The 24,396-nt window shown below is 43.8% G+C and overlaps 1 long non-coding RNA gene across 4 annotated transcripts in view; it reads left to right on the plus strand.

Annotated features, from left to right (window-relative positions):
* The first annotated feature begins 18,895 nt into the window (after positions 1–18,895).
* The window catches only part of LOC307181161, a 165,188-nt gene continuing 159,687 nt past the window's right edge, over positions 18,896–24,396 (plus strand). For all 4 annotated transcript variants that reach the window (XR_013826049.1, XR_013826050.1, XR_013826051.1 and 1 more), the window contains exon 1: positions 18,896–18,984. This is a non-coding gene — a long non-coding RNA (uncharacterized lncRNA). The remainder of the gene's footprint in view (positions 18,985–24,396) is intronic.

Consider the following 24,396-nt stretch of genomic DNA (forward strand, 5'->3'; position numbering starts at 1 on the left):
TAGATTTCATTGCTGAGTGATATTGCTTTGTAAGTGAATACCACAACTTCTTTATCCATTTTTCACTTTCTGCGATGTTGAACTTGTACTGTAAACGAGGTTCTTGTAAACAGAGCCATTCCAAACTTTGGGGTGACTGTGTCTTTTTGATTTTAATTTCCCTAAGCTATAGGACCATAAGTGGAAGTGCCCTAGGCTCTGTTGCTTTGTTTTTTAGACGTTTCAGGAAACAGCATACACTTCTCCCAAGTGTCTGTTGGCAATTTACATCCCGCCTATCAGCATAACAAGGCTCCCAGTTCTCCATGGCCTGTCCTGTCTTTCTGGATTTTACACTTTTTTCAGATGGCCCTTTTGACCGGGGGGAAGTGAGACTTCATTGTAGTGCAGATTTCCTTTGCAAGCTTGCTTGGTTGGCCAAAAAGGGCGTATGCGTTTTTTCCTGAATATATTCAGGAAAAAACGCATACGCCCTTTTTCGCCAAGTGCATCATTGTGGACGTTCTGCCTCTTTTCCTATGCTTTCAATGCAATTCCAGTCTACCTCCTGAAATAGGATTCCTGCAATTCTGCCCCGCTTTCAAGTCCTCTTGGCAGCCTTACTTCAGTCTATTTTTGGACGATAGCTGTCATTTATAACTCTGCAGGTTTGTGAATTACAGTGCCCCTGAGCTCCTTTCTTCAACTCGCTTTCTTGTGACCTGGCCGCAACACCGCTGGATGGCTTCAGGCCCTAATCTGGTTCCGGCACGGCACGCTGAGCCTTTGGTTAATTCCTCTTCCTGGTGGGAAATGAGAGTTAAATTTGCACGTTCAGACACGTCCAGCTAGTCTCTTATTGGTTCTCGCTATTCCTGTTCATCTTCCGCAGAAATTGCAAACTGGGCCAAACAGGAGGTTAAAGGGACTGACTCTCCAGGTCGGGAGAGTGTTAGTAAAGCGTCTGGAATGTTGCACCCGAGTACCAGGGTACGAAAACTGAGACATATTTGAACACGTCTCCCGATCACATGGTTGATCATACTCTAGGTTCCACATGCATGTTTTAGCTGAAGGAAGAATACCTTAAACCTGGGTAGTTGAAACCCGTGGAATGGGTACCATGCAATATGACTTCAAAGGGTCTTCATTTGCTCACCGAACCTCTCCAATCCTATCACTGCTGCGTTTATGCCCCTGTACACATGCTTGATTCTCTTTCGGAGACATAGCAATCCATAGGTTTTAAGATACTTACTAGTCAGGTACATTCTTAGGCGTTTAATATGCGGTGTTGAGTCCATTTCGTTCAGCAAGGAGTAGCTCTTGTCTATTCCATATTTGGCTTAAGGAACTTTATCTGTGCTCATTTCAATCTCTGGTTTTATGCAGCACCCCAACTCACCTTTACCCTTAAGCAAGCATAAGTTGGTTTTCTAAATTTGAGACCCTGTTCTGTTCTGTAATTCAGTTCCTGTGTAGCCAAGTTTCCATTCCGTGTATTACTGATATCTTATGATGTTTCTTTTTCTGTGTGACTTATTTCAGTTAGAATCATCATACCTGAATCCACTCATTGTGCTGCTAAGGGCCTTATGACATAGATTTCATTGTTGAGTGATATTGCTTTGTAAGTGAATACCACATCTTCTTTATCCATTTTTCACTTTCTGCGATGTTGAACTTGTACTGTAAACGAGGTTCTTGTAAACAGAGCCGTTCCAAACTTTGGGGTGGCTGTGTCTTTTTGATTTTAATTTCCCTAAACTATAGGACCATAAGTGGAAGTGCCCTAGGCTCTGTTGCTTTGTTTTTTAGATGTTTCAGGAAACACCATACACTTCTCCCAAGTGTCTGTTGTCAATTTACATCCCGCCCATCAGCATAACAAGGCTTTCAGTTCTCAATGGCCTGTTGCCTTTCTGGATTTTACACTTTTTTCAGATGGCCCTTTTGACCGGGGGGAAGTGAGACTTCATTGTAGTGCAGATTTCCTTTGCAAGCTTGCTGGGTTGGCCAAAAAGGGCGTATGCGTTTTTTCCTGAATATATTCAGGAAAAAACGCATACGCCCTTTTTGGCCAAGTGCATCATTGTGGACGTTCTGCCTCTTTTCCTATGCTTTCAATGCAATTCCAGTCTACCTCCTGAAATCGGTTTCCTGCAATTCTGCCCCGCTTTCAAGTCCTCTTGGCAGCCTTACTTCAGTCTATTTTTGGACGATAGCTGTCATTTATAACTCTGCAGGTTTGTGAATTACAGTGCCCCTGAGCTCCTTTCTTCAACTCGCTTTCTTGTGACCTGGCCGCAACACCGCAGGATGGCTTCAGGCCTTAATCTGGTTCCGGCCCGGCACGCTGAGCCTTTGGTTATTTCCTCTTCCTGGTGGGAAATGAGAGTTAAATTTGCCCGTCCAGACACCTGCAGCTAGTCTCTCATTGGTTCTCGCTATTCCTGTTCATCTTCTGCAGAAATTGCAAACTGGACCAAACAGGAGGTTAAAGGCGCTGACTCTCCAAGTGGGGAGAGTGTTAGTAAAGCGTCTGGAATGTTGCACCCGAGTACCAGGGGAGGAAAACTGAGACATATTTGAACACGTCTCCCGTTCACATGGTTGATCATACTTGGGTTCCACATGCATGTTTTAGCTGAAGGAAGAATACCTTAAACCTGGAGAGTTAAGACCCGTGTAATGGGTACCATGCAATATGACTTCAAAGGGTCTTCATTTGCTCACCGAACCTCTCCAATCCTATCACTGGTGCGTTTATGCCCCTGTACACATGCTTGATTCTCTTTCGGAGACATAGCAATCCATAGGTTTTACGATACTTACTAGTCAGGTACATTCTTAGGCTTTTAATATGCGGTGTTGAGTCCATTTTGTTGAGCAAGGAGTAGCTCTTGTCTATTCCATATTTGACTTAAGGAACTTTATCTGTGCTCATTTCAATCTCTGGTTTTATGCAGCACCCCAAGGCACCTTTACCCTTAAGCAAGAATAAGTTGGTTTTCTAAATTTGAGACCCTGTTCTGTTCTGTAATTCAGTTCCTGTGTAGCCAAGTTTCCATTCCGTGTATTACTGATAACTTATGATGTTTCTTTTACTGTGTGACTTATTTCAGTTAGAATCATCATACCTGAATCCACTCATTGTGATGCTAAGGGCCTGATGACATAGATTTCATTGCTGAGTGATATTGCTTTGTAAGTAAATACCACAACTTCTTTATCCATTTTTCACTTTCTGCGATGTTGAACTTGTACTGTAAACGAGGTTCTTGTAAACAGAGGCTTCCCAAACTTTGGGGTGGCTGTGTCTTTTTGATTTTAATTTCCCTAAGCTATAGGACCATAAGTGGAAGTGCCCTAGGCTCTGTTGCTTTGTTTTTTAGATGTTTCAGGAAACACCATATACTTCTCCCGAGTGTCTGTTGGCAATTTACATCCCGCCCATCAGCATAACAAGGCTCCCAGTTCTCCATGGCCTGTCCTGCCTTTCTGGATTTTACACTTTTTTCAGATGGCCCTTTTGACCGGGGGGAAGTGAGACTTCATTGTAGTGCAGATTTCCTTTGCAAGCTTGCTTGGTTGGCCAAAAAGGGCGTATGCGTTTTTTCCTGAATATATTCAGGAAAAAACGCATACGCCCTTTTTGGCCAAGTGCATCATTGTGGACGTTCTGCCTCTTTTCCTATGCTTTCAATGCAATTCCAGTCTACCTCCTGAAATCAGTTTCCTGCAATTCTGCCCCGCTTTCAAGTCCTCTTGGCAGCCTTCCTTCTGTCTATTTTTGGACGATAGCTGTCATTTATAACTCTGTAGGTTTGTGAATTACAGTGCCCCTGAGCTCCTTTCTTCAACTCGCTTTCTTGTGACCTGGCCGCAACACCGAAGGATGGCTTCAGGCCCTAATCTGGTTCCGGCACGGCACGCTGAGCCTTTGGTTATTTCCTCTTCCTGGTGGGAAATGAGAGTTAAATTTGCCCGTCCAGACACCTCCAGCTAGTCTCTCATTGGTTCTCGCTATTCCTGTTCATCTTCCGCAGAAATTGCAAACTGGACCAAACAGGAGGTTAAAGGCGCTGACTCTCCAAGTGGGGAGAGTGGTAGTAAAGCGTCTGGAATGTTGCACCCGAGTACCAGGGTACGAAAACTGAGACATATTTGAACACGTCTCCCGTTCACATGGTTGATCATACTTGGGTTCCACATGCATGTTTTAGCTGAAGGAAGAATACCTTAAACCTGGAGAGTTAAGACCCGTGGAATGGGTACCATGCAATATGACTTCAAAGGGTCTTCATTTGCTCACCGAACCTCTCCAATCCTATCACTGCTGCGTTTATGCCCCTGTACACATGCTTGATTCTCTTTCGGAGACATAGCAATCTATAGGTTTTAAGATACTTACTAGTCAGGTACATTCTTAGGCGTTTAATATGCGGTGTTGAGTCCATTTCGTTGAGCAAGGAGTAGCTCTTGTCTATTCCATATTTGGCTTAAGGAACTTTATCTGTGCTCATTTCAATCTCTGGTTTTATGCAGCACCCCAACTCACCTTTCCCCTTAAGCAAGCACAAGTTTGTTTTCTAAATTTGAGACCCTGTTCTGTTCTGTAATTCAGTTCCTGTGTAGCCAAGTTTACATTCCGTGTATTAGTGATATCTTATGATGTTTCTTTTTCTGTGTGACTTATTTCAGTTAGAATCATCGTACCTGAATCCACTCATTATGCTGCTACGGCCCTGATGACATAGATTTCATTGCTGAGTGATACTGCATTGTACGTAAGTACCACAAGTTCTTTATCCATTTTTCACTTTCTGTGATATTGAACTTGTACGGTAAACGAGGTTTTTCTAAACAGAGGCGTCCCAAACTTTGGGGTGGGTGTGTCTTTTTGATTTTAATTTCCCTAAGCTATAGGACCATAAGTGGAAGTGCCCTAGGCTCTGTTGCTTTGTTTTTTAGATGTTTCAGGAAACACCATACACTTCTCCCAAGTGTCTGTTGGCAATTTACATCCCGCCCATCCGCATAACAAGGCTCCCAGTTCTCCATGGCCTGTCCTGCCTTTCTGGATTTTACACTTTTTTCAGATGGCCCTTTTGACCGGGGGAAGTGAGACTTCATTGTAGTGCAGATTTCCTTTGCTAGTTTGCTTGGTTGGCCAAAAAGGGTGTATGCGTTTTTTCCTGAATATATTCAGGAAAAAACGCATACGCCCTTTTTGGCCAAGTGCATCATTGTGGACGTTCTGCCTCTTTTCCTATGCTTTCAATGCAATTCCAGTCTACCTCCTGAAATCAGTTTCCTGCAATTCTACCCCGCTTTCCAGTCCTCTTGGCAGCCTTACTTCAGTATATTTTTGGACGATAGCTGTCATTTATAACTCTGCAGGTTTGTGAATTACAGTGCCCCTGAGCTCCTTTCTTCAACTCGCTTTCTTTTGAGCTGGCCGCAACACCGCAGGATGGCTTCAGGCCCTAATCTGGTTCCGGCCCTGCATGCTGAGCCTTTGGTTAATTCCTCTTCCTGGTGGGAAATGAGAGTTAAATTTGCCCGTCCAGACACCTCCAGCTAGCCTCTCATTGGTTCTCGCTATTCCTGTTCATCTTCCGCAGAAATTGCAAACTGGGCCAAACAGGAGGTTAAAGGCGCTGACTCTCCAAGTCGGGAGAGTGTTAGTAAAGCGTCTGGAATGTTGCACCCGAGTACCAGGGGAGGAAAACTGAGACATATTTGAACACGTCTCCCATTCACATGGTTGATCATACCTGGGTTCCACATGCATGTTTTAGCTGAAGTAAGAATACCTTAAACCTGGAGAGTTGAGACCCGTGTAATGGGTACCATGCAATATGACTTCAAAGGGTCTTCATTTGCTCACCGAACCTCTCCAATCCTATCACTGCTGCGTTTATGCCCCTGTACACATGCTTGATTCTCTTTCGGAGACATAGCAATCCATAGGTTTTACGATACTTACTAGTCAAGTACATTCTTAGGCGTTTAATATGCGGTGTTGAGTCCATTTCATTGAGCAAGGAGTAGCTCTTGTCTATTCCATATTTGGCTTAAGGAACTTTATCTGTGCTCATTTCAATCTCTGGTTTTATGCAGCACCCCAAGGCACCTTTACCCTTAAGCAAGAATAAGTTGGTTTTCTAAATTTGAGACCCTGTTCTGTTCTGTAATTCAGTTCCTGTGTAGCCAAGTTTCCATTCCGTGTATTACTGATATCTTATGATGTTTCTTTTTCTGTGTGACTTATTTCAGTTAGAATCATCATACCTGAATCCACTCATTGTGATGCTAAGGGCCTGATGACATAGATTTCATTGCTGAGTGATATTGCTTTGTAAGTAAATACCGCAACTTCTTTATCCATTTTTCACTTTCTGCGATGTTGAACTTGTACTGTAAACGAGGTTCTTGTAAACAGAGTCTTCCCAAACTTTGGGGTGGCTGTGTCTTTTTGATTTTAATTTCCCTAAGCTATAGGACCATAAGTGGAAGTGCCCTAGGCTCTGTTGCTTTGTTTTTTAGATGTTTCAGGAAACACCATACACTTCTCCCGAGTGGTTGTTGGCAATTTACATCCCGCCCTTCAGCATAACAAGGCTCCCAGTTCTCCATGGCCTGTCCTGCCTTTTTGGATTTTACACTTTTTTCAGATGGCCCTTTTGACCGGGGGGAAGTGAGACTTCATTGTAGTGCAGATTTCCTTTGCAAGCTTGCTTGGTTGGCCAAAAAGGGCGTATGCGTTTTTTCCTGAATATATTCAGGAAAAAACGCATACGCCCTTTTTGGCCAAGTGCATCATTGTGGACGTTCTGCCTCTTTTCCTATGCTTTCAATGCAATTCCAGTCTACCTCCTGAAATTGGTTTCCTGCAATTCTGCCCCGCTTTCAAGTCCTCTTGGCAGCCTTACTTCAGTCTATTTTTGGACGATAGCTGTCGTTTATAACTCTGCAGGTTCGTGAATTACAGTGCCCCTGAGCTCCTTTCTTCAACTCGCTTTCTTTTGAGCTGGCCGCAACACCGCAGGATGGCTTCAGGCCCTAATCTGGTTCCGGCACGGCACGCTGAACCTTTGGTTAATTCCTCTTCCTGGTGGGAAATGAGAGTTAAATTTGCCCGTCCAGACACCTCCAGCTAGTCTCTCATTGGTTCTCGCTATTCCTGTTCATCTTCCGCAGAAATTGCAAACTGGGCCAAACAGGAGGTTAAAGGCGGTGACTCTCCAAGTGGGGAGAGTGTTAGTAAAGCATCTGGAATGTTGCACCCGAGTACCAGGGGAGGAAAACTGAGACATATTTGAACACGTCTCCCGATCACATGGTTGATCATACTCTGGGTTCCACATGCATGTTTTAGCTGAAGGAAGAATACCTAAAACCTGGGTAGTTGAAACCCGTGGAATGGGTACCATGCAATATGACTTCAAAGGGTCTTCATTTGCTCATTAACCTCTCCAATCCTATCACTGCTGCGTTTATGCCCCTGTACACATGCTTGATTCTCTTTCGGAGACATAGCAATCCATAGGTTTTAAGATACTTACTAGACAGGTACATTCTTAGGCGTTTAATATGCGGTGTTGAGTCCATTTCGTTGAGCAAGCAGTAGCTCTTGTCTATTCCATATTTGGCTTAAGGAACTTTATCTGTGCTCATTTCAATCTCTGGTTTTATGCAGCACCCCAACTCACCTTTACCCTTAAGCAAGAATAAGTTGGTTTTCTAAATTTGAGACCCTGTTCTGTTCTGTAATTCATTTCCTGTGTAGCCAAGTTTACATTCCGTGTATTACTGATATCTTATGATGTTTCTTTTTCTGTGTGACTTATTTCAGTTAGAATCATCATACCTGAATCCACTCATTGTGCTGCTAAGGGCCTGATGACATAGATTTCATTGCTGAGTGATATTGCTTTGTAAGTGAATACCACAACTTCTTTATCCATTTTTCACTCTCTGCGATGTTGAACTTGTACTGTAAACGAGGTTCTTGTAAACAGAGGCGTCCCAAACTTTGGGGTGGCTGTGTCTTTTTGATTTTAATTTCCCTAAGCTATAGGACCATAAGTGGAAGTGCCCTAGGCTCTGTTGCTTTGTTTTTTAGATGTTTCAGGAAACACCATACACTTCTCCGTAGTGGTTGTTGGCAATTTACATCCCGCCCTTCAGCATAACAAGGCTCCCAGTTCTCCATGGCCTGTCCTGCCTTTTTGGATTTTACACTTTTTTCAGATGGCCCTTTTGACCGGGGGGAAGTGAGACTTCATTGTAGTGCAGATTTCCTTTGCAAGCTTGCTTGGTTGGCCAAAAAGGGCGTATGCGTTTTTTCCTGAATATATTCAGGAAAAAACGCATACGCCCTTTTTGGCCAAGTGCATCATTGTGGACGTTCTGCCTCTTTTCCTATGCTTTCAATGCAATTCCAGTCTACCTCCTGAAATCGGTTTCCTGCAATGCTGCCCCGCTTTCAAGTCCTCTTGGCAGCCTTACTTCAGTCTATTTTTGGACGATAGCTGTCATTTATAACTCTGCAGGTTTGTGAATTACAGTGCCCCTGAGCTCCTTTCTTCAACTCGCTTTCTTGTGACCTGGCCGCAACACCGCAGGATGGCTTCAGGCCCTAATCTGGTTCCGGCACGGCACGCTGAGCCTTTGGTTAATTCCTCTTCCTAGTGGGAAATGAGAGTTAAATTTGCCCGTCCAGACACCTCCAGCTAGTCTCTCATTGGTTCTCGGTATTCCTGTTCATCTTCCGCAGAAATTGCAAACTGGGCCAAACAGGAGGTTAAAGGGACTGACTCTCCAAGTCGGGAGAGTGTTAGTAAAGCGTCTGGAATGTTGCACCCGAGTACCAGGGTACGAAAACTGAGACATATTTGAACACGTCTCCCGATCACATGGTTGATCATACTCTGGGTTCCACATGCATGTTTTAGCTGAAGGAAGAATACCTTAAACCTGGGTAGTTGAAACCCGTGGAATGGGTACCATGCAATATGACTTCAAAGGGTCTTCATTTGCTCACCGAACCTCTCCAATCCTATCACTGTTGCGTTTATGCCCCTGTACACATGCTTGATTCTCTTTCGGAGACATAGCAATCCATAGGTTTTAAGATACTTACTAGTCACGTACATTCTTAGGCGTTTAATATGCGGTGTTGAGTCCATTTCATTGAGCAAGGAGTAGCTCTTGTCTATTCCATATTTGGCTTAAGGAACTTTATCTGTGCTCATTTCAATCTCTGGTTTTATGCAGCACCCCAACTCACCTTTCCCCATAAGCAAGCATAAGTTGGTTTTCTAAATTTGAGACCCAGTTCTGTTCTGTAATTCAGTTCCTGTGTAGCCAAGTTTACATTCCGTGTATTACTGATATCTTATGATGTTTCTTTTTCTGTGTGACTTATTTCAGTTAGAATCATCATACCTGAATCCACTCATTGTGCTGCTAAGGGCCTGATGACATAGATTTCATTGCTGAGTGATATTGCTTTGTAAGTGAATACCACAACTTCTTTATCCATTTTTCACTTGCTGCGATGTTGAACTTGTACTGTAAACGAGGTTCTTGTAAACAGAGGCGTCCCAAACTTTGGGGTGGCTGTGTCTTTTTGATTTTAATTTCCCTAAGCTATAGGACCATAAGTGGAAGTGCCCTAGGCTCTGTTGCTTTGTTTTTTAGATGTTTCAGGAAACACCATACACTTCTCCCAAGTGTCTGTTGGCAATTTACATCCCGCCCATCAGCATAACAAGGCTCCCAGTTCTCCATGGCCTGTCCTGCCTTTCTGGATTTTACACTTTTTTCAGATGGCCCTTTTGACCGGGGGGAAGTGAGACTTCATTGTAGTGCAGATTTCCTTTGCAAGCTTGCTTGGTTGGCCAAAAAGGGCGTATGCGTTTTTTCCTGAATATATTCAGGAAAAAACGCATACGCCCTTTTTGGCCAAGTGCATCATTGTGGACGTTCTGCCTCTTTTCCTATGCTTTCAATGCAATTCCAGTCTACCTCCTGAAATCGGTTTCCTGCAATTGTGCCCCGCTTTCACGTCCTCTTGGCAGCCTTACTTCAGTCTATTTTTGGACGATAGCTGTCATTTATAACTCTGCAGGTTTGTGAATTACAGTGCCCCTGAGCTCCTTTCTTCAACTCGCTTTCTTGTGAGCTAGCCGCAACACCGCAGGATGGCTTCAGGCCCTAATCTGGTTCCGGCACGGCACGCTGAGCCTTTGGTTAATTCCTCTTCCTGGTGGGAAATGAGAGTTAAATTTGCCCGTCCAGACACCTCCAGCTAGTCTCTCATTGGTTCTCGCTATTCCTGTTCATCTTCCGCAGAAATTGCAAACTGGGCGAAACAGGAGGTTAAAGGCGCTGACTCTCCAAGTCGGGAGAGTGTTAGTAAAGCGTCTGGAATGTTGCACCCGAGTACCAGGGTACGAAAACTGAGACATATTTGAACACGTCTCCCGATCACATGGTTGATCATACTCTAGGTTCCACATGCATGTTTTAGCTGAAGGAAGAATACCTAAAACCTGGGTAGTTGAAACCCGTGGAATGGGTACCATGCAATATGACTTGAAAGGGTCTTCATTTGCTCACCGAACCTCTCCAATCCTATCACTGCTGCATTTATGCCCCTGTACACACGCTTGATTCTCTTTTGGAGACATAGCAGTCCATAGGTTTTAAGATACTTACTAGTCAGGTACATTCTTAGGTGTTTAATATGGGGTGTTGAGTCCATTTCGTTAAGCAAGGAGTAGCTCTTGTCTATTCCATATTTGGCTTAAGGAACTTTATCTGTGCTCATTTCAATCTCTGGTTTTATGCAGCACCCCAACTCACCTTTCCCCTTAAGCAAGCATAAGTTGGTTTTCTAAATTTGAGACCCTGTTCTGTTTTGGAATGCAGTTCCTGTGTAGCCAAGTTTACATTCCGTGTATTAGTGATATCTTATGATGTTTCTTTTTCTGTGTGACTTATTTCAGTTAGAATCATCGTACCTGAATCCACTCATTATGCTGCTAAGGGCCTGATGACATAGATTTCATTGCTGAGTGATACTGCATTGTACGTAAGTACCTCAAGTTCTTTATCCATTTTTCACTTTCTGTGATATTGAACTTGTACGGTAAAAGAGGTTCTTGTAAACGGAGGCGTCCCAAACTTTGGGGTGGCTGTGTCTTTTTGATTTTAATTTCCCTAAGCTATAGGACCATAAGTGGAAGTGCCCTAGGCTCTGTTGCTTTGTTTTTTAGATGTTTCAGGAAACACCATACACTTCTCCTGAGTGTCTGTTGGCAATTTACATCCCGCCCATCAGCATAACAAGGCTCCCAGTTCTCCATGGCCTGTCCTGCCTTTCTGGATTTTACACTTTTTTCAGATGGCCCTTTTAACCGGGGAGAAGTGAGACTTCATTGTAGTGCAGATTTCCTTTGCAAGTTTGCTTGGTTGGCCAAAAAGGGCGTATGCGTTTTTTCCTGAATATATTCAGGAAAAAACGCATACGCCCTTTTTGGCCAAGTGCATCATTGTGGACGTTCTGCCTCTTTTCCTATGCTTTCAATGCAATTTCAGTCTACCTCCTGAAATCGGTTTCCTGCAATTCTGCCCCGCTTTCAAGTCCTCTTGGCAGCCTTACTTCAGTCTATTTTTGGACGATAGCTGTCATTTATAACTCTGCAGGTTTGTGAATTACAGTGCCCCTGAGCTCCTTTCTTCAACTCGCTTTCTTGTGACCTGGCCGCCACACCGCAGGATGTCTTCAGGCCCTAATCTGGTTCTGGCACGGCACGCTGTGCCTTTGGTTAATTCCTCTTCCTGGTGGGAAATGAGAGTTAAATTTGCCCATCCAGACACCTCCAGCTAGTCTCTCATTGATTCTCGCTATTCCTGTTCATCTTCCGCAGAAATTGCAAACTGGGCCAAACAGGAGGTTAAAGGGACTGACTCTCCAAGTGGGGAGAGTGTTAGTAAGCGTCTGGAATGTTGCACCCGAGTACCAGGGGAGGAAAACTGAGACATATTTGAACACGTCTCCCGATCACATGGTTGATCATACTCTAGGTTCCACATGCATGTTTTAGCTGAAGGAAAAATACCTTAAACCTGGGTAGTTGAAACCCGTGGAATGGGTACCATACAATATGACTTCAAAGGGTCTTCATTTGCTCACCGAACGTCTCCAATCCTATCACTGCTGCGTTTATGCCCCTGTACACACGCTTGATTCTCTTTTGGAGACATAGCAATCCATAGGTTTTAAGATACTTACTAGTCAGGTACATTCTTAGGCGTTTAATATGGGGTGTTGAGTCCATTTCGTTGAGCAAGGAGTAGCTCTTGTCTATTCCATATTTGGCTTAAGGAACTTTATCTGTGCTCATTTCAATCTCTGGTTTTATGCAGCACCCCAACTCACCTTTCCCCTTAAGCAAACATAAGTTGGTTTTCTAAATTTGAGACCCTGTTCTGTTTTGGAATGCAGTTCCTGTGTAGCCAAGTTTACATTCCGTGTATTAGTGATATCTTATGATGTTTCTTTTTCTGTGTGACTTATTTCAGTTAGAATCATCGTACCTGAATCCACTCATTATGCTGCTAAGGGCCTGATGACATAGATTTCATTGCTGAGTGATACTGCATTGTACGTAAGTACCACAAGTTCTTTATCAATTTTTCACTTTCTGTGATATTGAACTTGTACGGTAAACGAGGTTCTTGTAAACGGAGGTGTCCCAAACTTTGGGGTGGCTGTGTCTTTTTGATTTTAATTTCCCTAAGCTATAGGACCATAAGTGGAAGTGCCCTAGGCTCTGTTCCTTTGTTTTTTAGATGTTTCAGGAAACACCATACACTTCTCCCGAGTGGTTGTTGGCAATTTACATCCCCCCCATCAGCATAACAAGGCTCCCAGTTCTCCATGGCCTGTCCTGCCTTTCTGGATTTTACACTTTTTTCAGATGGCCCTTTTGACCGGGGGGAAGTGAGACTTCATTGTAGTGCAGATTTCCTTTGCAAGCTTGCTTGGTTGGCCAAAAAGGGCGTATGCGTTTTTTCCTGAATATATTCAGGAAAAAATGCATACGCCCTTTTTGGCCAAGTGCATCATTGTGGACGTTCTGCCTCTTTTCCTATGCTTTCAATGCAATTCCAGTCTACCTCCTGAAATCGGTTTCCTGCAATTGTGCCCCGCTTGCAAGTCCTCTTGGCAGCCTTACTTCAGTCTATTTTTGGACGATAGCTGTCATTTATAACTCTGCAGGTTTGTGAATTACAGTGCCCCTGAGCTCCTTTCTTCAACTCGCTTTCTTGTGAGCTGGCCGCAACACCGCAGGATGGCTTCAGGCCCTAATCTGGTTCCGGCACGGCACGCTGAGCCTTTGGTTAATTCCTCTTCCTGGTGGGAAATGAGAGTTAAATTTGCCCGTCCAGACATCTCCAGCTAGCCTCTCATTGGTTCTCGCTATTCCTGTTCATCTTCCGCAGAAATTGCAAACTGGGCCAAACAGGAGGTTAAAGGGACTGACTCTCCAAGTCGGGAGAGTGTTAGTAAAGCATCTGGAATGTTGCACCCGAGTACCAGGGTACGAAAACTGAGACATATTTGAACACGTCTCCCGATCACATGGTTGATCATACTCTAGGTTCCACATGCATGTTTTAGCTGAAGGAAGAATACCTTAAACCTGGGTAGTTGAAACCCGTGGAATGGGTACCATGCAATATGACTTCAAAGGGTCTTCATTTGCTCACCGAACCTCTCCAATCCTATCACTGCTGCGTTTATGCCCCTGTACACACGCTTGATTCTCTTTTGGAGACATAGCAATCTTTAGGTTTTAAGATACTTACTAGTCAGGTACATTCTTAGGCGTTTAATATGGGGTGTTGAGTCCATTTCGTTGAGCAAGGAGTAGTTCTTGTCTATTCCATATTTGGCTTAAGGAACTTTATCTGTGCTCATTTCAATCTCTGGTTTTATGCAGCACCCCAACTCACCTTCCCCGTTAAGCAAGTGTAAGTTGGTTTTCTAAACTTGAGACACTGTTCCGTTTTGTAATTCAGTTCATGTGTAGCCACGTTCACATTCTGTGTATTAGTGATACCTTATGATGTTTCTTTACTGTGTGACTTATTTCAGTTCGAATCATCATACCGGAATCCACTCATTATGCTGCTACGGGCCTGATGACATAGATTTCATTGCTGAGTGATATTGCATTGTACGTAAGTACCACAACTTCTTTATCCATTTTTCACTTTCTGTGATATTGAACTTGTACCGTAAACGAGGTTCTTGTAAACAGAGGCGTCCCAAACTTTGGGGTGGCTGTGTCTTTTTGATTTTAATTTCCCTAAGCTATAGGACCATAAGTGGAAGTGCCCTAGGCTCTGTTGCTTTGTTTTTTAGATGTTTCAGGAAACACCATACACTTCTCCAGAGTGGCTGTTGGCAATTTACATCCCGCCCATCAGCATAAGAAGGCTCCCAGTTCTCCATGGCCTGTCGTGCCTTTATGGATTCTACACTTTTTTCAGATGGCCCTTTTGACCAGGTGGAAGTGAGACTTCATTGTAGTGCAGATTTCCTTTGCAAGCTTGCTTGGTTGGCCAAAAAGGGCGTATGCGTTTTTTCCTGAATATATTCAGGAAAAAAGGCATACGCCCTTTTTGGCCAAGTGCATCATTGTCGAGTTTCTGACTCTCTTCATATGTTTTCAATGCAATTCCAGTCTACCTCCTGAAATCGGTTTCCTGCAATTCTGCCCCGCTTTCAAGTCCTCTTGGCAGCCTTACTTCAGTCTATTTTTGGACGACAGCTGTCATTTATAACTCTGCAGGTTTGTGAATTACAGTGCCCCTGAGCTCCTTTCTTCAACTCGCTTTCTTTTGAGCTGGCCGCAACACCGCAGGATGGCTTCAGGCCCTAATCTGGTAACGGCACGGCACGCTGAGCCTTTGGTTAATTCCTCTTCCTGGTGGGAAATGAGAGTTAAATTTGCCCGTCCAGACACCTCCAGCTAGCCTCTCATTGGTTCTCGCTATTCCTGTTCATCTTCCGCAGAAATTGCAAACTGGGCCAAACAGGAGGTTAAAGGGACTGACTCTCCAAGTCGGGAGAGTTTTAGTAAAGCGTCTGGAATGTTGCACCCGAGTACCAGGGGAGCACAACTGAGACATATTTGAACACGACTCCCGATCACATGGTTGATCATACTCTAGGTTCCACATGCATGTTTTAGCTGAAGGAAGAATACCTTAAACCTGGAGAGTTAAGACCCGTGTAGTGGGTACCCTGCAATATGACTTCAAAGGGTCTTCATTTGCTCACCGAACCTCTCCAATCCTATCACTGCTGCGTTTATGCCCCTGTACACATGCTTGATTCTCTTTCGGAGACATAGCAATCCATAGGTTTTAAGATACTTACTAGTCAGGTACATTCTTAGGCGTTTAATATGCGGTGTTGAGTCCATTTCGTTGAGCAAGGAGTAGCTCTTGTCTATTCCATATTTGACTTAAGGAACTTTATCTGTGCTCATTTCAATCTCTGGTTTTATGCAGCACCCCAACTCACCTTTACCCTTAAGCAAGCATAAGTTGGTTTTCTAAATTTGACACCCTGTTCTGTTCTGTAATTCAGTTCCTGTGTAGCCAAGTTTACATTCCGTGTATTACTGATATCTTATGATGTTTCTTTTTCTGTGTGACTTATTTCAGTTAGAATCATCATACCTGAATCCACTCATTGTGATGCTAAGGGCCTGATGACACAGATTTCATTGCTGAGTGATATTGCTTTGTAAATAAATACCACAACTTCTTTATCCATTTTTCACTTTCTGCGATGTTGAACTTGTACTGTAAACGAGCTTCTTGTAAACAGAGCCGTTCCAAACTTTGGGGTGGCTGTGTCTTTTTGATTTTAATTTCCCTAAGCTATAGGACCATAAGTGGAAGTGCCCTAGGTTCTGTTGCTTTGTTTTTTAGATGTTTCAGGAAACACCATACACTTCTCCCGAGTGGTTGTTGGCAATTTACATCCCGCCCATCAGCATAACAAGGCTCCCAGTTCTCCATGGCCTGTCCTGCCTTTCTGGATTTTACACTTTTTTCAGATGGCCGTTTTGACCGGGGGGAAGTGAGACTTCATTGTAGTGCAGATTTCCTTTGCAAGCTTGCTTGGTTGGCCAAAAAGGGCGTATGCGTTTTTTCCTGAATATATTCAGGAAAAAACGCATACGCCCTTTTTGGCCAAGTGCATCATTGTGGACGTTCTGCCTCTTTTCCTACGCTTTCAATGCAATTCCAGTCTAGCTCCTGAAATCGGTTTCCTGCAATTCTGCCCCCCTTTCAAGTCCTCTTGGCAGCCTTACTTCAGTCTATTTTTGGACGATAGCTGTCATTTATAACTCTGCAGGTTTGTGAATTACAGTGCCCCTGAGCTCCTTTCTTCAACTTGCTTTCTTGTGACCCGGCCGCAACACCACAGGATGGATTCAGGCCCTAATCTGGTTCCGGCAGGGCACGCTGAGCCTTTGGTTAATTCCTCTTCATGGTGGAAAATGAGAGTTAAATTTGCCCGTCCAGACACCTCCAGCTAGCCTCTCATTGGTTCTCGCTATTCCTGTTCATCTTGCGCAGAAATTGCAAACTGGGCCAAACAGGAGGTTAAAGGGACTGACTCTCCAAGTCGGGAGAGTGTTAGTAAAGCGTCTGGAATGTTGCACCCGAGTACCAGGGGAGGAAAACTGAGACATATTTGAACACGTCTCCCGTTCACATGGTTGATCATACTCTGGGTTCCACATGCATGTTTTAGCTGAAGGAAGAATACCTTAAACCTGGAGAGTTGAGACCCGTGGAATGGGTACCATGCAATATGACTTCAAAGGGTCTTCATTTGCTCACCGAACCTCTCCAATCCTATCACTGCTGCGTTTATGCCCCTGTACACATGCTTGATTCTCTTTTGGAGACATAGCAATCCATAGGTTTTAAGATACTTACTAGTCAGGTACATTCTTAGGCGTTTAATATGGGGTGTTGAGTCCATTTCGTTGAGCAAGGAGTAGCTCTTGTCTATTCCATATTTGGCTTAAGGAACTTTATCTGTGCTCATTTCAATCTCTGGTTTTATGCAGCACCCCAACTCACCTTTCCCCTTAAGCAAGCACAAGTTGGTTTTCTAAATTTGAGACCCTGTTCTGTTCTGTAATTCAGTTCCTGTGTAGCCAAGTTTACATTCCGTGTATTACTGATATCTTATGATGTTTCTTTTTCTGTGTGACTTATTTCAGTTAGAATCATCATACCTGAATCCACTCATTGTGTTGCTAAGGGCCTGATGACACAGGTTTCATTGCTGAGTGATGTTGCTTTGTAAGTAAATACCACAACTTCTTTATCCATTTTTCACTTTCTGCGATGTTGAACTTGTACTGTAAACGAGGTTCTTGTAAACAGAGCCTTTCCAAACTTTGTGGTGGCTGTGTCTTTTTGATTTTAATTTCCCTAAGCTATAGGACCATAAGTGGAAGTGCCCTAGGTTCTGTTGCTTTGTTTTTTAGATGTTTCAGGAAACACCATACACTTCTCCCGAGTGGTTGTTGGCAATTTACATCCCACCCATCAGCATAACAAGGCTCCCAGTTCTCCATGGCCTGTCCTGCCTTTCTGGATTTTACACATTTTTCAGATGGCCCTTTTGACCGGGGGGAAGTGAGACTTCATTGTAGTGCAGATTTCCTTTGCAAGCTTGCTTGGTTGGCCAAAAAGGGCGTATGCGTTTTTTCCTGAATATATTCAGGAAAAAACGCATACGCCCTTTTTGGCCAAGTGCATCATTGTGGACGTTCTGCCTCTTTTCCTATGCTTTCAATGCAATTCCAGTCTACCTCCTGAAATCGGTATCCTGCAATACTGCCTCGCTTTCAAGTCCTCTTGGCAGCCTTACTTCAGTCTATTTTTGGACGATAGCTGTCATTTATAACTCTGCAGGTTTGTGAATTACAGTGCCCCTGAGCTCCTTTCTTCAACTTGCTTTCTTGTGACCTGGCCGCAACACCGCAGGATGGCTTCAGGCCCTAATCTGGTTCGGGCACGGCACGCTGAGCCTTTGGTTATTTCCTCTTCCTGGTGGGAAATGAGAGTTAAATTTACCCGTCCAGACACCTCCAGCTAGTCTCTCATTGGTTCTCGCTATTCCTGTTCATCTTCCGCAGAAATTGCAAACTGGGCCAAACAGGAGGTTAAAGGCGCTGACTCTCCAAGTGGGGAGAGTGTTAGTAAAGCGTCTGGAATGTTGCACCCGAGTACCAGGGGAGGAAAACTGAGACATATTTGAACACGTCTCCCGATCACATGGTTGATCATACTCTAGGTTCCACATGCATGTTTTAGCTGAAGGAAGAATACCTAAAACCTGGGTAGTTGAAACCCGTGTAATGGGTACCATGCAATATGACTTCAAAGGGTCTTCATTTGCTCACCGAACCTCTCCAATCCTATCACTGCTGCGTTTATGCCCCTGTGCACATGCTTGATTCTCCTTCGGAGACATAGCAATCCATAGGTTTTAAGATACTTACTAGTCAGGTACATTCTTAGGCGTTTAATATGGGGTGTTGAGTCCATTTCGTTGAGCAAGGAGTAGCTCTTGTCTATTCCATATTTGGCTTAAGGAACTTTATCTGTGCTCATTTCAATCTCTGGTTTTATGCAGCACCCCAACTCACCTTTCCCCTTAAGCAAGCATAAGTTGGTTTTCTAAATTTGAGACCCTGTTCTGTTCTGTAATTCAGTTCCTGTGTAGCCAAGTTTCCATTCCGTGTATTACTGATATCTTATGATGTTTGTTTTTCTGTGTGACTTATTTCATTTAGAATCATCATACCTGAATCCACTCATTGTGCTGCTAAGGGCCTGATGACATAGATTTCATTGCTGAGTGATATTGCTTTGTAAGTGAATACCACAACTTCTTTATCCATTTTTCACTTTCTGCGATGTTGAACTTGTACTGTAAACGAGGTTCTTGTAAACAGAGCCGTTCCAAACTTTGGGGTGGCTGTGTCTTTTTGATTTTAATTTCCCTAAGCTATAGGTCCATAAGTGGAAGTGCCCTAGGCTCTGTTGCTTTGTTTTTTAGATGTTTCAGGAAACACCATACACTTCTCCCGAGTGTCTGTTGGCAATTTACATCCCGCCCATCAGCATAACTAGGCTCCCAGTTCTCCATGGCCTGTCCTGCCTTTCTGGATTTTACACTTTTTTCAGATGGCCCTTTTGACCGGGGGGAAGTGAGACTTCATTGTAGTGCAGATTTCCTTTGCAAGCTTGCTTGGTTGGCCAAAAAGGGTGTATGCGTTTTTTCCTGAATATATTCAGGAAAAAACGCATAAGCCCTTTTTGGCCAAGTGCATCATTGTGGACGTTCTGCCTCTTTTCCTATGCTTTCAATGCAATTCCAGTCTACCTCCTGAAATCGGTGTCCTGCAATTCTGCCCCGCTTTCAAGTCCTCTTGGCAGCCTTACTTCAGTATATTTTTGGACGATAGCTGTCATTTATAACTCTGCAGGTTTGTGAATTACAGTGCCCCTGAGCTCCTTTCTTCAACTCGCTTTCTTTTGAGCTAGCCGCAACACCGCAGGATGGCATCATTGTGCCAATCGGTTTCCTGCAATTCTGCCCCGCTTTCAAGTCCTCTTGGCAGCCTTACTTCAGTCAATTTTTGGACGATAGCTGTCATTTATAACTCTGCTGGTTTGTGAATTGCAGTGCCCCTGAGCTCCTTTCTTCAACTCGCTTTCTTGTGACCTGGCCGCAACACCGCAGGATGGCTTCAGGCCCTAATCTGGTTCCGGCCCGGCATGCTGAGCCTTTGGTTGTTTCCTCTTCCTGGTGGGAAATGAGAGTTAAATTTGCCCGTCCAGACACCTCCAGCTAGTCTCTCATTGGTTCTCTCTATTCCTGTTCATCTTCCGCAGAAATTGCAAACTGGGCCAAACAGGAGGTTAAAAGCGCTGACTCTCCAAGTCGGGAGAGTGTTAGTACATCGTCTGGAATGTTGCACCCGAGTACCAGGGTACGAAAACTGAGACATATTTGAACACGTCTCCCGATCACATGGTTGATAATACTCTAGGTTCCACATGCATGTTTTAGCTGAAGGAAGAATACCTAAAACCTGGGTAGTTGAGACCCGTGTAATGGGTACCATGCAATATGATTTCAAAGGGTCTTCATTTGCTCACCGAACCTCTCCAATCCTATCACTGCTGCGTTTATGCCCCTGTACACATGCTTGATTCTCTTTTGGAGACATAGCAATCCATAGGTTTTAAGATACTTACTAGTCAGGTACATTCTTAGGCGTTTAATATGGGGTGTTGAGTCCATTTCGTTGAGCAAGGAGTAGCTCTTGTCTATTCCATATTTGGCTTAAGGAACTTTATCTGTGCTCATTTCAATCTCTGGTTTTATGCAGCACCCCAACTCACCTTTACCCTTAAGCAAGCATAAGTTGGTTTTCTAAATTTGAGACCCTGTTCTGTTCTGTAATTCAGTTCCTGTGTAGCCAAGTTTACATTCCATGTATTACTGATATCTTATGATGTTTCTTTTTCTGTGTGACTTATTTCAGTTAGAATCATCATACCTGAATCCACTCATTGTGCTGCTAAGGGCCTGATGACATAGATTTCATTGCTGAGTGATATTGCTTTGTAAGTAAATACCACAACTTCTTTATCCATTTTTCACTTTCTGCGATGTTGAACTTGTACTGTAAACGAGGTTCTTGTAAACAGAGCCGTTCCAAACTTTGGGGTGGCTGTGTCTTTTTGATTTTAATTTCCCTAAGCTATAGGACCATAAGTGGAAGTGCCCTAGGTTCTGTTGCTTTGTTTTTTAGATGTTTCAGGAAACACCATACACTTCTCCCCAGTGGTTGTGGGCAATTTACATCCCGCCCATCAGCATAACAAGGCTCCCAGTTCTCCATGGCCTGTCCTGCCTTTCTGGATTTTACACTTTTTTCAGATGGCCCTTTTGACCGGGGGGAAGTGAGACTTCATTGTAGTGCAGATTTCCTTTGCAAGCTTGCTGGGTTGGCCAAAAAGGGCGTATGCGTTTTTTCCTGAATATATTCAGGAAAAAACGCATACGCCCTTTTTGGCCAAGTGCATCATTGTGGACGTTCTGCCTCTTTTCCTATGCTTTCAATGCAATTCCAGTCTAGCTCCTGAAATCGGTTTCCTGCAATTCTGCCCCCCTTTCAAGTCCTCTTGGCAGCCTTACTTCAGTCTATTTTTGGACGATAGCTGTCATTTATAACTCTGCAGGTTTGTGAATTACAGTGCCCCTGAGCTCCTTTCTTCAACTTGCTTTCTTGTGACCTGGCCGCAACACCACAGGATGGCTTCAGGCCCTAATCTGGTTCCGGCAGGGCACGCTGTGCCTTTGGTTAATTCCTCTTCATGGTGGAAAATGAGAGTTAAATTTGCCCGTCCAGACACCTCCAGCTAGCCTCTCATTGGTTCTCGCTATTCCTGTTCATCTTCCGCAGAAATTGCAAACTGGGCCAAACAGGAGGTTAAAGGGACTGACTCTCCAAGTGGGGAGAGTGTTAGTAAAGCGTCTGGAATGTTGCACCCGAGTACCAGGGTACGAAAACTGAGACATATTTGAACACGTCTCCCGATCACATGGTTGATCATACTCTAGGTTCCACATGCATGTTTTAGCTGAAGGAAGAATACCTAAAACCTGGGTAGTTGAGACCCGTGTAATTGGTACCATGCAATATGACTTCAAAGGGTCTTCATTTGCTCACCGAACCTCTCCAATCCTATCACTGCTGCGTTTATGCCCCTGTACACATGCTTGATTCTCTTTTAGAGACATAGCAATCCATAGGTTTTAAGATACTTACTAGTCAGGTACATTCTTAGGCGTTTAATATGGGGTGTTGAGTCCATTTCGTTGAGCAAGGAGTAGCTCTTGTCTATTCCATATTTGGCTTAAGGAACTTTATCTGTGCTCATTTCAATCTCTGGTTTTATGCAGCACCACAACTCACCTTTACCCTTAAGCAAGCATAAGTTGGTTTTCTAAATTTGAGACCCTGTTCTGTTCTGTAATTCAGTTCCTGTGTAGCCAAGTTTACATTCCGTGTATTAGTGATATCTTATGATGTTTCTTTTTTTTGTGTGACTTATTTCAGTTAGAATCATCATACCTGAATCCACTCATTGTGCTGCTAAGGGCCTGATGACACAGATTTCATTGCTGAGTGATATTGCTTTGTAAGTAAATACCACAACTTCTTTATCCATTTTTCACTTTCTGCGATGTTGAACTTGTACTGTAAACGAGGTTCTTGTAAACAGAGCCGTTCCAAACTTTGGGGTGGCTGTGTCTTTTTGATTTTAATTTCCCTAAGCTATAGGACCATAAGTGGAAGTGCCCTAGGTTCTGTTGCTTTGTTTTTTAGATGTTTCAGGAAACACCATACACTTCTCCCAAGTGTCTGTTGGCAATTTACATCCCGCCCATCAGCATAACAAGGCTCCCAGTTCTCCATGGCCTGTCCTGCCTTTCTGGATTTTACACTTTTTTCAGATGGCCCTTTTGACCGGGGGGAAGTGAGACTTCATTGTAGTGCAGATTTCCTTTGCAAGCTTGCTTGGTTGGCCAAAAAGGGCGTATGCGTTTTTTCCTGAATATATTCAGGAAAAAACGCATACGCGCTTTTTGGCCAAGTGCATCATTGTGGACGTTCTGCCTCTTTTCCTATGCTTTCAATGCAATTCCAGTCTAGCTCCTGAAATCGGTTTCCTGCAATTCTGCCCCGCTTTCAAGTCCTCTTGGCAGCCTTACTTCAGTCTATTTTTGGACGATAGCTGTCATTTATAACTCTGCAGGTTTGTGAATTACAGTGCCCCTGAGCTCCTTTCTTCAACTCGCTTTCTTGTGACCTGGCCGCAACACCACAGGATGGCTTCAGGCCCTAATCTGGTTCCGGCAGGACACGCTGAGCCTTTGGTTAATTCCTCTTCATGGTGGGAAATGAGAGTTAAATTTGCCCGTCCAGACACCTCCAGCTAGCCTCTCATTTGTTCTCGCTATTCCTGTTCATCTTCCGCAGAAATTGCAAACTGGGCCAAACAGGAGGTTAAAGGGACTGACTCTCCAAGTGGGGAGAGTGTTAGTAAAGCGTCTGGAATGTTGCACCCGAGTACCAGGGTACGAAAACTGAGACATATTTGAACACGTCTCCCGATCACATGGTTGATAATACTCTAGGTTCCACATGCATGTTTTAGCTGAAGGAAGAATACCTAAAACCTGGGTAGTTGAGACCCGTGTAATGGGTACCATGCAATATGACTTCAAAGGGTCTTCATTTGCTCACCGAACCTCTCCAATCCTATCACTGCTGCGTTTATGCCCCTGTACACATGCTTGATTCTCTTTCGGAGACATAGCGATCCATAGGTTTTAAGATACTTACTAGTCAGGTACATTCTTAGGCGTTTAATATGCGGTGTTGAGTCCATTTCGTTGAGCAAGGAGTAGCTCTTGTCTATTCCATATTTGACTTAAGGAACTTTATCTGTGCTCATTTCAATCTCTGGTTTTATGCAGCACCCCAACTCACCTTTACCCTTAAGCAAGCATAAGTTGGTTTTCTAAATTTGAGACCCTGTTCTGTTCTGTAATTCAGTTCCTGTGTAGCCAAGTTTACATTCCGTGTATTACTGATATCTTATGATGTTTCTTTTTCTGTGTGACTTATTTCAGTTAGAATCATCATACCTGAATCCACTCATTGTGCTGCTAAGGGCCTGATGACACAGATTTCATTGCTGAGTGATATTGCTTTGTAAGTAAATACCACAACTTCTTTATCCATTTTTCACTTTCTGCAATGTTGAACTTGTACTGTAAACGAGGTTCTTGTAAAGAGAGCCATTCCAAACTTTGGGGTGGCTGTGTCTTTTTGATTTTAATTTCCCTAAGCTATAGGACCATAAGTGGAAGTGCCCTAGGTTCTGTTGCTTTGTTTTTTAGATGTTTCAGGAAACACCATACACTTCTCCCGAGTGGTTGTTGGCAATTTACATCCCGCCCATCAGCATAACAAGGCTCCCAGTTCTCCATGGCCTGTCCTGCCTTTCTGGATTTTACACTTTTTTCAGATGGCCCTTTTGACCGGGGGGAAGTGAGACTTCATTGTAGTGCAGATTTCCTTTGCAAGCTTGCTTGGTTGGCCAAAAAGGGCGTATGCGTTTTTTCCTGAATATATTCAGGAAAAAACGCATACGCCCTTTTTGGCCAAGTGCATCATTGTGGACGTTCTGCCTCTTTTCCTA

Source organism: Stenella coeruleoalba, assembly GCF_951394435.1.
Source record: "Stenella coeruleoalba genome assembly, contig: scaffold_268, whole genome shotgun sequence".
In the NCBI taxonomy this organism is placed as follows: domain Eukaryota; kingdom Metazoa; phylum Chordata; class Mammalia; order Artiodactyla; family Delphinidae; genus Stenella; species Stenella coeruleoalba.